Raw genomic sequence first — 9,242 nt, forward strand, 5'->3', positions numbered from 1 at the left:
CTCTGGCCTCTGTGGTCTAGCGGTTAGGATTCAACGTTCTCACCCACCACCACAAGCCAGGTTTATTTCCTGGTCGGGGAACCAAGATTCTGCCTCTAGCTACTGCTTGCTGCTGCTTACTGCAAGCTGCCTCTCATCACTGTGTGTGTTCGAAATCAGTACCTGCTTCAAGCCCCCAGTAAGGGACTCAGACTGTCTCTGCCTCACTGCAGAAATGCTGGCAGCAAATGATTGAGTCAGAGCCTGCCGAAGGAACCAGCCTGCACAGGGCAGCCCACGACTATAGAGCTGGCAGTCAGGACTCCTATAACAGGGCCAGTGATCAAGATTCCTAGTAACAGGAATTGCCATCTACTAAGCCTGCACTCTTCTCATGGACCACCTGGCCCTCTGAACACCCTCCGTGGGAGTGGCAGCAAACCAAGGTCAGGGTCATGTCAAGGTCAGGACTCAGGCTAAGAATCTCCAGCCTCCAGAGACCACTTAGTTCATCCATGGCGAGAGTGCAGACAGGTGTCTTGGCTCTTGGTGCACAAAGATCCACCGGCCACCCTTTTCTTCTGGCTTCGGACCCAAGTATTCTGATGGAGCAGTGGCCAAGTCAGCTTCTTCCTCAGTTGGGAAGGCAAGCAGAGGGCCCCCATCAGACAGCAACTCCCTACTCCAGCCCTGCTGCTGGCCCCTGCAACCCCTACATCTCGTTCTCATTCTAATTTTACCTGTGGCATAGATGACAGTCTGCCACCAACAGCCTGGTCTCCTATGATGGTGGGCTGTGGTGGGGGGAGGGCAGGACCGAAAGCACCTGGTGCGTGTGGTTATCCTCAGGACAATGGTCCCCATCTTCCCTCTCCTCCTCCAAATGCCCCCTGAAGCAATCACCTCTGTAGTCTGGGCACTCTCTCACTAAAAGACTCTCAATGACTCCCGAGGGCCCAGTCCTCTCTCCTAAGGTGCATTCCCTCTGTCCCAAGCTCTGCTTCCCCACAGACCAGAAAACTCACGGCAGGGATCAGAATTCCTCACTCAAGTGTCCTGTTGTTTCTCCCCAGCACCAGGGGCTTATGGGTTGTGGCAGGTACCAACACTTCTCTATTCACTCAGTTTCCTGATTTTTCTTCCCCTTTTTTCCAGCCACATCCCCCCAACCACCACCAAATAAAACCAGGTGGAGGCCCCCATCTTACACTCCCCTATTCTCAGCCCTCCCTGGCTTGGGTGGTGTCCAGGACTTTACAGACCCAGCAGCCAGCCCCGAGGAGTGCCAATGACACAAGGCTGATCCTCAGCCAAGCTTCAAGTCATTCAGCTATGAAAAAGTGGAGGTCACCAATCGTATCTGATCAGGGTCTTGTGTGGATTAAGGGAGCACAGTGGCCCACGCCCAGCCCTCTGTTGGTCACTAATAACCTAGAGGCCACCGCCACAGCCTGTCTACGCACCTGTTCCCTTCTGTGTCTCAGTTTTCTCATCTGTCAGGCTCTGGTCCAGCCTCCTAGGGCTGTTGAACAACTATTATGGTGAAAACTAGTGTTCCAGCCCCAAGCAAAGGGCTTGATGTACATCATCTTATTTATTCTTCACTGTTCTCTCCCCTCTCAATGAGCACCTACCAGAAAGCATTTGTGAGGGGCCTAGCACAGGCCCATGTGATGCTACAAATGCCAGTCAGGATGAGTGTCATTTTTACATCAAAAGGGCCCAGGGCTCCCACCTGTCTTTCCAACAAATTCCTCCTTTCCCATACCCTCTGGTCACACCATATTTCTGAGGTAGGATATAGATGGGCTCCCGGTTAGAAATTTATACTGGCCTCCTGTTTACATTTCATAGGGCATGAAGAAGTGGCCTTCAGGCTGGATACTTACAACTGTTAACATATCCTGAGACAAGAGATAGTGGGCTGAAGCTATGGCATTTACAGTCAGACTTCTGTTTGCCCTCCAAAACGGAAGAAATAACAGAAACAGGGTAAATAGGCAGTTTTTGTCTCTTGTAAATACCTTAAAGTAATAGTCATGGCAATAGTCAAGGAAACTGTCACGGCAAAGACAAAGAGGGGCAAAATTCTATTTGAGTAAAGGATAAGGGATCTCCGCTCCTCTCTCTTTTGGGACAAGGGAGACACTACACATGCACAGAAAGGCTCCTTGGGGGTCAAAAGTCAGGGGATAATGTCAGTCTATACTGAGTCTTGCTCCTTCCAGAAGCCTTCACTTCAAGATTCATTTCGGCTGAGGGGTACGTGCACACAGAAGGGAGGGTCACTGGATAGGTCAGGTGTGGCAAAAGAAACCAGTTAATTGGCTAAAGGTAAACAAAGACCTGGAAGAACTGACCTATGTAAATGACATTGTTTTTGTTCAGTTGAGAAATTGTATCCAACTGGTTGCAACCCCATGGACTACAGCATACCAGGCTTCTCTGCCCTTCACTATCTCCTGGAGTTTGTTCAAACTCATGTCCATTGAGTCGGTAATCCTATCCAAACACCTCATTCTCTGTCGCCCCCTTCTCCTTCTTCCCTCAATTTTTCTCAGCATCAGGATCTTTCCTAATGAGTCGACTATTTACATCGGGTAGCCAAAGTAGAGCTTAGGAACTTCAGTTTCAGTATTAGTTCTTACAATGATTATTCAGGGTTGATTTCCTTTAAGATTGACTGATTTGATCTCCTTGCAGTCCAAAGGACCCTCAAGAGTCTTCTCCAGCACCAGTTTGAAAGCATTAATTCTTCAGCTCTCAGCCTTCCTTATGGTCTAACTCTCACATCTATATATGACTACTGGAAAAACCATAGCTTTGACTATACAGACACTTTTTCAGCAAAGTGATGTCTCTGCTTTTTAATACTCTGTCTAGGTCTATCATAGCTTTTCTTCCAAGGAGCAAGCGTTTTTTAATTTCATGGCTGCAGTCACCATCCACAGTGATTTTGGAGCCCAAGAAAATGAAGTCTGTCACTGTTTCCACTTTTTCCTCATCTATCTGCCATGAAGTGATGGGTCCAGATGCCATGATCTTACTTTTTAAATGTTGTTATAAGTCAGCTTTTTCACTCACCTCTTTCATCTTTATCAAAGGGCTCTGCTTTCTGCCATTAGGGTGGTATCATCTGCATATCTGAGGTTATTGATATTCTCCTAGCAATCTTTATTCCAGCCTGTGCTTCATCCAGTCTGGCATTTCACATGATGTATTCTGCATATAAGTTAAATAAGCAGGGTGACAGTGTATAGCCTTGACGTATTCCCAATTTTGATCCAGTCTGTTATTCCATGTCTGGTTCTAAATGTTGCTTCTTGACCTGCATACAGGTTTCTCAGGAGGCAGGTGAGGTGATCTGGTATTCCCTTTTTGGAATTTCCTTGGTTTTTCTATGATCTAATGGATGTTGGCAATTTGATCTCTGATTTCTCTGCCTTTTCTAAATACAGACTGTATATCTGGAAGTTCTTGGTTCATACACTATTGAAGCCTAGTTTGAAGGATCTGGAGCATTACCTTGCTAGCATGTGAAATGAGTGCAATTGTACAGTAGTTTGAACCTTCTTTGGCATTGCCTTTCTTTGGGATTGGAATGAAAACTGACCTTTTCCAGTCCTGTGACCACTGTTGAGTTTTCCAAATTTGCTGACATACTGCATGCAGCACTTTAACAGCACTAACTTTTAGGATTTTAAATAGCTCAGCTGAAATTCCATCACCTCCACTAGATTTGTTTGTAGTAATGCTTCTTAAGGCCCCCTTGACTCCACACTCCAGGATGTCTGGCTCTAGGTGAGTGATCATACCATCATGGTTATCCAGGTCATTAAGAACTTTTTGTATAGTTCTTCCCAAAATCCATATCAATGCAATAAATGTATGCATTGAAACATGCAATTTTTTTGTTTTACCTCATTGGGTTTTTGTGGCACTAGGGCACTTCGTTGCTGCTAACAGGCTTCCTTATAGTTGTGGTGCTTGGCTCAGTAGTTGTGGTGCGAGCTTAGTCACCCCATGGCACGTGGGGCTTTTTTTCCCTGACCAGGGATCCAGCCTGCATTCCCAGAATTGGAAGGCAGACTCTTAACCTCTGGACCACCATGGAAGTCTCCCACACAACTTTTAAAAATAAAAAATAGTATAACATAAATAGTATGTAAGTGCAATGTATGATCAAACATAATTAGAAAATAAGATAGAAAACAACAAAATACAAGGACAGTGGTAGGTGCAGTTTACTTTGTGGGGCTGAGGCAGGCACAGACAGAGATTAGCTGGGTGGAGGCGGATGGTGGGGTGGTAGGATGAAGGAAGAAGGGGACGAGGAAGCCAGAGTACTTGATGAACAGTTTCAGATGGCATCACCTCCCACTTTGTCCCTAAAAGATGGTGCTCTGGACATTGCTGGCTTCAGTCTGGACATCTCCTTTTGGTCCAGTGTTCACAAAGGGACTTGCTCCTCCACATAGATTTCCTTGTGGAAAGTCTGCTAGTCATTATTGCCCAGGTTAGCTGCATGACAGGGGAGCCCCTGGACTTAGCCCCACAGCTCACCTGGCAAAACCCAGTATAGGGTATCTTCCTGATCCCTTAGATATTAGATCATTTGAAATTTCCTCTATCTTGTAACCACCAGCATTTGTAGAATGGATATGGTTGGCCCCAAACATACTTTGGGGCTGGTCTTACTCCTTGCCTGCTTATCTGATAATCCTGGGGTCGTCCGTAGGCCTGTAGGCAAGATGCTCTCCAGAGCACAGTTTGGGAGGGTAAGTGTGGTAAGAGGGTGGAACAAGGGACCTTGTGGGGGAAGGTAGGCCAGGGAAGTGGTTCTGCCCTGCTGGGCCGCACAGTTCCATGGCCCTGCTCCAGATGAGAACGTCCAGACGTCTCAAAGCAGGGCCTGTGTGACTGAGCAGGCTGAACATAATGCCCACAGTAAATCCAGAGCCGTGCAGAACAACAGGGGCTTGTAGTTCTTGGCTTCATTTTGCATCTATTTCCCAGCCTGTCTTCAGACCTTCCTTTCAGCTGTTTTTCCCCATGGAAAGACAGGAGTGAGATCTGCAGTTAAGTTTCTCACGAAACAGGCTTTGGAATTCTGCTCAGTTAGGGCAAAGTTTGACTGATGGAAGTCAGTTTTCTGGGCCTGGGTATTATTGCCTGAGAATCATGCTCTTTGGACCCTTTGGAGTAAAAGATGTCCCAGGGTCAGGTGTTTCCCAAGTGAGGCCCAAAAATTTGGTCCTGGGCCCAGCACCAAATTAGTTCATCCACCTTGGGCTGGCAAGCCTGCCCAGACAGAAGAACAGCCCATAAGGAACTGTGGTTCCTTTCTTATGTAGGGAGGCAGGAGGGGCAGAAGTAAGATGAACATAACGAAATAACTTCATGGCTCCCATGAGGGCACCTCCCTGTACCTGTGTCTCTGTCTTCTCTTATTAAGATGCCACTCAAGTCCAGTATGACATCATCTGAACTTAGTTAATTACATCAGCAAAGATTCTATTTCCAAATAAGGTCACAGTCACAGGTGCCTCTGATCAAGAATGTAACTCTTTGTAGGGGACACAATTCAGTCCCCTACAGGCACCAGCTCCACGAGCTTTGCCAGAAGTCTCTAGAAGATCTGGCCTTCAGCACTGCACAAAGATTCAAAGATTTAGATGCACTTGGGTCCTTTCAGAGTATTAAAATTATTTTAAAAGGGGAGGAGGGAGAAACAGGCTCTTTACCAACGTCAGCAGCAGAATTTTCAAAGGTAGATAAATCGATGCAAAACATATTTTATAAAAATAATCATACTTTAGGCAGCCAAGGGTTTGCTATTCACCCCTGGGTTAGCCCAGGTTAGCTCTGCTCCAGGTTGACTTGATCTGTTTTTTTTTTTCCCTCTCTGGGAGGCCTACAGGATTCTAGTTTCCTGACCAGGGATTGAACCCAGGCCATGGCAGTGAAAGCATCAAGTCCTAAGCACTGGACTGCCAGGGAATTCCTAGGTAGACTTTATCTCAAAAAAGACAGAGGTCCCTGCCCCACTCCAGCACTAACAGGGAAGCCCACTGCTCCCCACCCCTATTAGCTCACAGAGCACCCTCAGCCTCCCCTGCCCACTGGGTGTGGGGCCTTCAGGGATGTGGCTGCAGAGCCCTCAGCTGCCACCTTTTGGGGCTGGTGGCACCAAGAGCATTGCTCCTGGACACCATGAGGCTGTACAGTGGGCATGACAGACCAGTCACACGAGATCCCCAGCATCGTTTCATTTTTGAGTAAATGTATTACTGGGGCGTGGGCAAGATGTGATTGCTGGCATTGCAGCCTGAGTCCTAAATCATTCCCCTTCTTCCTCCTGTCCAACTTCCCTCCATCACGAGAGTTCTGCATCAAGCAGCTTCCTCCCGAGGTCAGTTCCCCCAAAACTGAATTTTTTTTTATTCCAAAACTGAATTTTTAATAAAGCCAGACCCCTTGAGGTGAGCTCCCTGACCTGCACTAGACATTCAGTTAATGTGGGAGAGGGTGAAAACAGCGGAGGGTCAAGCAAATAGAATTTGAGGAGGTTTGATTCATGACAGCAGCGACTACTTCTTAATTGCCTATTACATATATACCCCAAGGCTCCACTCTCCTCTTCAATTTAACCTGTGCAACAAGCCTTTGGAAGATGTGGAAACGAAGGGTCAGACAGAGTAGACAATTTACCCACTGTCATGTGTTAAGAAATCAGGACAGCCTGGGCTCAAAGTCAGTTCTCTTTGTGCCTGCTCACACCATGCTGCCTCCTCAGTCGTGACTTTCAGAGTTTCTTGCCATTATCTGCAGACTTCCAGTAGAGACAGACACAGGCACAGGCTCCGGAGAATGTGAGGCTTCCTAACCATTTTAGATTTGAACATTCTAAGCCCACATCATCAGATACAGCAGTCAGGTAGCATTGAGCACTCCACATGTGGCTGGTTTGAGCTGAGATGTGCTGTGACGGTACAGGTCACACCTGGTTTCAAAGATTTAGTATGAGAAAAGTAATATAAAATATTTCATTGGTAAATTTTACATAGATTTCATGTGGTGCTAAGGCACTAATGAGAAAGAACCAGTCTGCCAATGCAGGAGACGTAAGAGACGCAGGTTCAATCCCTGGATCAGGAAGACCCCCTGGAGGAGGAAATGGCACTCCATTCCAGTATTCTTGCTGGGAGAATCCCATGGACAGAGGAGCCTGGTGGGCTACAAGTCTATGGGATCACAAGGAGACACTACTGAGTGTCTGAACATGTTGGAAATATTTATCTTAGATAAATGAGGTATGTTAATTTCACTTATTTTTACATGTTTTAGTACAGCTACTTGAAGTGTTAAAATGGCCCAGGTGGCTCACATGGGGGCTTCACTACTGTACTGCTCTATGGCATCGTCTGTTGGACAGCGCTGTCCTACATCACCATCATCTGTATAGTCAGGGCCCCACCAGCTACTGTAACAAGCGGGCATTCAGACCCTACTTCTGGCCCACATGATTCTGGCTGGGGCTCGGCTCAGCTCAGCCAGGCGCCCTCCTTCACTCAATTGACCGAAACTCTGCCACTCACAATATGTGGCTTCCACAGGGCCCCTAGATCATCTCCGTGCCAGCCAGCCAGAAACAGGGAAAGTGCTTGCAGGAGGGAGAATGGCAGGCCAGGTTGAAATGGCACACACACACTCCCCATGAACTGTGTTGGTCTGCTAGGGCTGCTGTGCCAAAGTGCCACAAACGGGACAGCTTTTTTTTTTTTCCAATATATTATCTTGGCCATGCTGCCCAGCATGTGGCATCTTAGTTCCCCAACCAGGGATAGAACCCGCACCCCTTGCTTTGGAAGCATGAAGTCTTAACCAGCGGACCGGACCGCCAGGAAGTCCTGGAGCAGCTTAAACAACAGAACTTGACTGTCTCACAGTCTATGGGTCAGAAGTCTGAGTTCAAGGTGTCGACAGGAAGAATCTGTTCTAGGCCTGCCGCCTGGATACTGGTGGTTTGGTGATGGCTGGCATTCTTGGCTTGTAGAAGCATCACCCCAATCTCTGCCTTCATGTTCACATCGTGGTCTCCCTGTGTATGCATGTCTGTACCAAACCTCCCCACCCATTTTCTTTAGCCGTGCTGCACGGTTTGCAGGATCTCAGTTCCCTGACCAGGAATTGAACCTGAGCCACAGTGGTTAAAGTGTGGAATCCTATCCACTAGGCCACCCTCCCCTTTTTTTAAGGACACAGCCATATTGGATTAGGGCCCACCCTACTGCAAGTATGAACTCATTTTAACTAAATGCATTTGCAATGACCCTATTTCCAAGTAAGGGCTTCCCAGGTGGCACTAGTGGTAAAGAACATGCCCATCAATGCAAGAGATGCAAGAGATGTAGTTCCCATTCTTGGGTCAGGAAAATCCCCTGGAGGAGTAAAGGACACCCCATTTCAGTACTTTTGCCTGAAAAATTCCATGTACAAGAGAAGCCTGGCGGGCTACAGTTGATGGGATTGCAAAGAGTCAGACACGACTGAACACACAGTACATCTCGTTTCCAAATAAGGTCCCATCCTGGGTACTGGGGGTTAGGACACGATATGAATTTTGTGAGGCAGGCGACACAGTTCAACCCACAACAGACACTATTGACTTGATCTTAGTCACGTGGCCACACTCACTACAGGTGAGGCAGGAAACTGCAGTGGTGTTGGTGATGTCACACACCACTCAACGGTGAAAGTCAAAGTGAAGTCGCTCCATCGTATCGGACTCTTTGAGACCCCATGGACTGTAGCCCACCGGGCTCCTCTGGCCATGGGCTTTCCAGGCAAGAATACTGGAGTGGGTTGCCATTTCATTCTCCAGGGGATCCTCCCGACCCAGGGATCGAACCCGGGTCTCCTGCATTGCAGGCAGACTCTTTACCATTTGAGCCACTAGGGAATCCTGTCAACAGTAAGGAAGGGCTTAATCAACTGTGTCATCAGAACAGTCACATGGCTCAGAGAACTTATCTAGCTGATGAGCTGGGATGATGAAACCCAGCCCTGCATCTTCTGACATCAAATCCTCTCCATACCTCTCTTCTAAAATTCATTTTTATTATAATTTTCAATGTGCTTAGTTGTTCAGTTGCATCTGACTCTGCGACCCCATGGACTATAGCCCGCCAGGATCCTCTGTCTGTGGGGATTCTCCTGGCAAGAATACTGGAGTGGGTTGCCATTTCCTACTCCAGGGGATC

This window comes from Bos indicus x Bos taurus, chromosome 19, assembly GCF_003369695.1.
Source record: "Bos indicus x Bos taurus breed Angus x Brahman F1 hybrid chromosome 19, Bos_hybrid_MaternalHap_v2.0, whole genome shotgun sequence".
Lineage (NCBI taxonomy): Eukaryota > Metazoa > Chordata > Mammalia > Artiodactyla > Bovidae > Bos > Bos indicus x Bos taurus.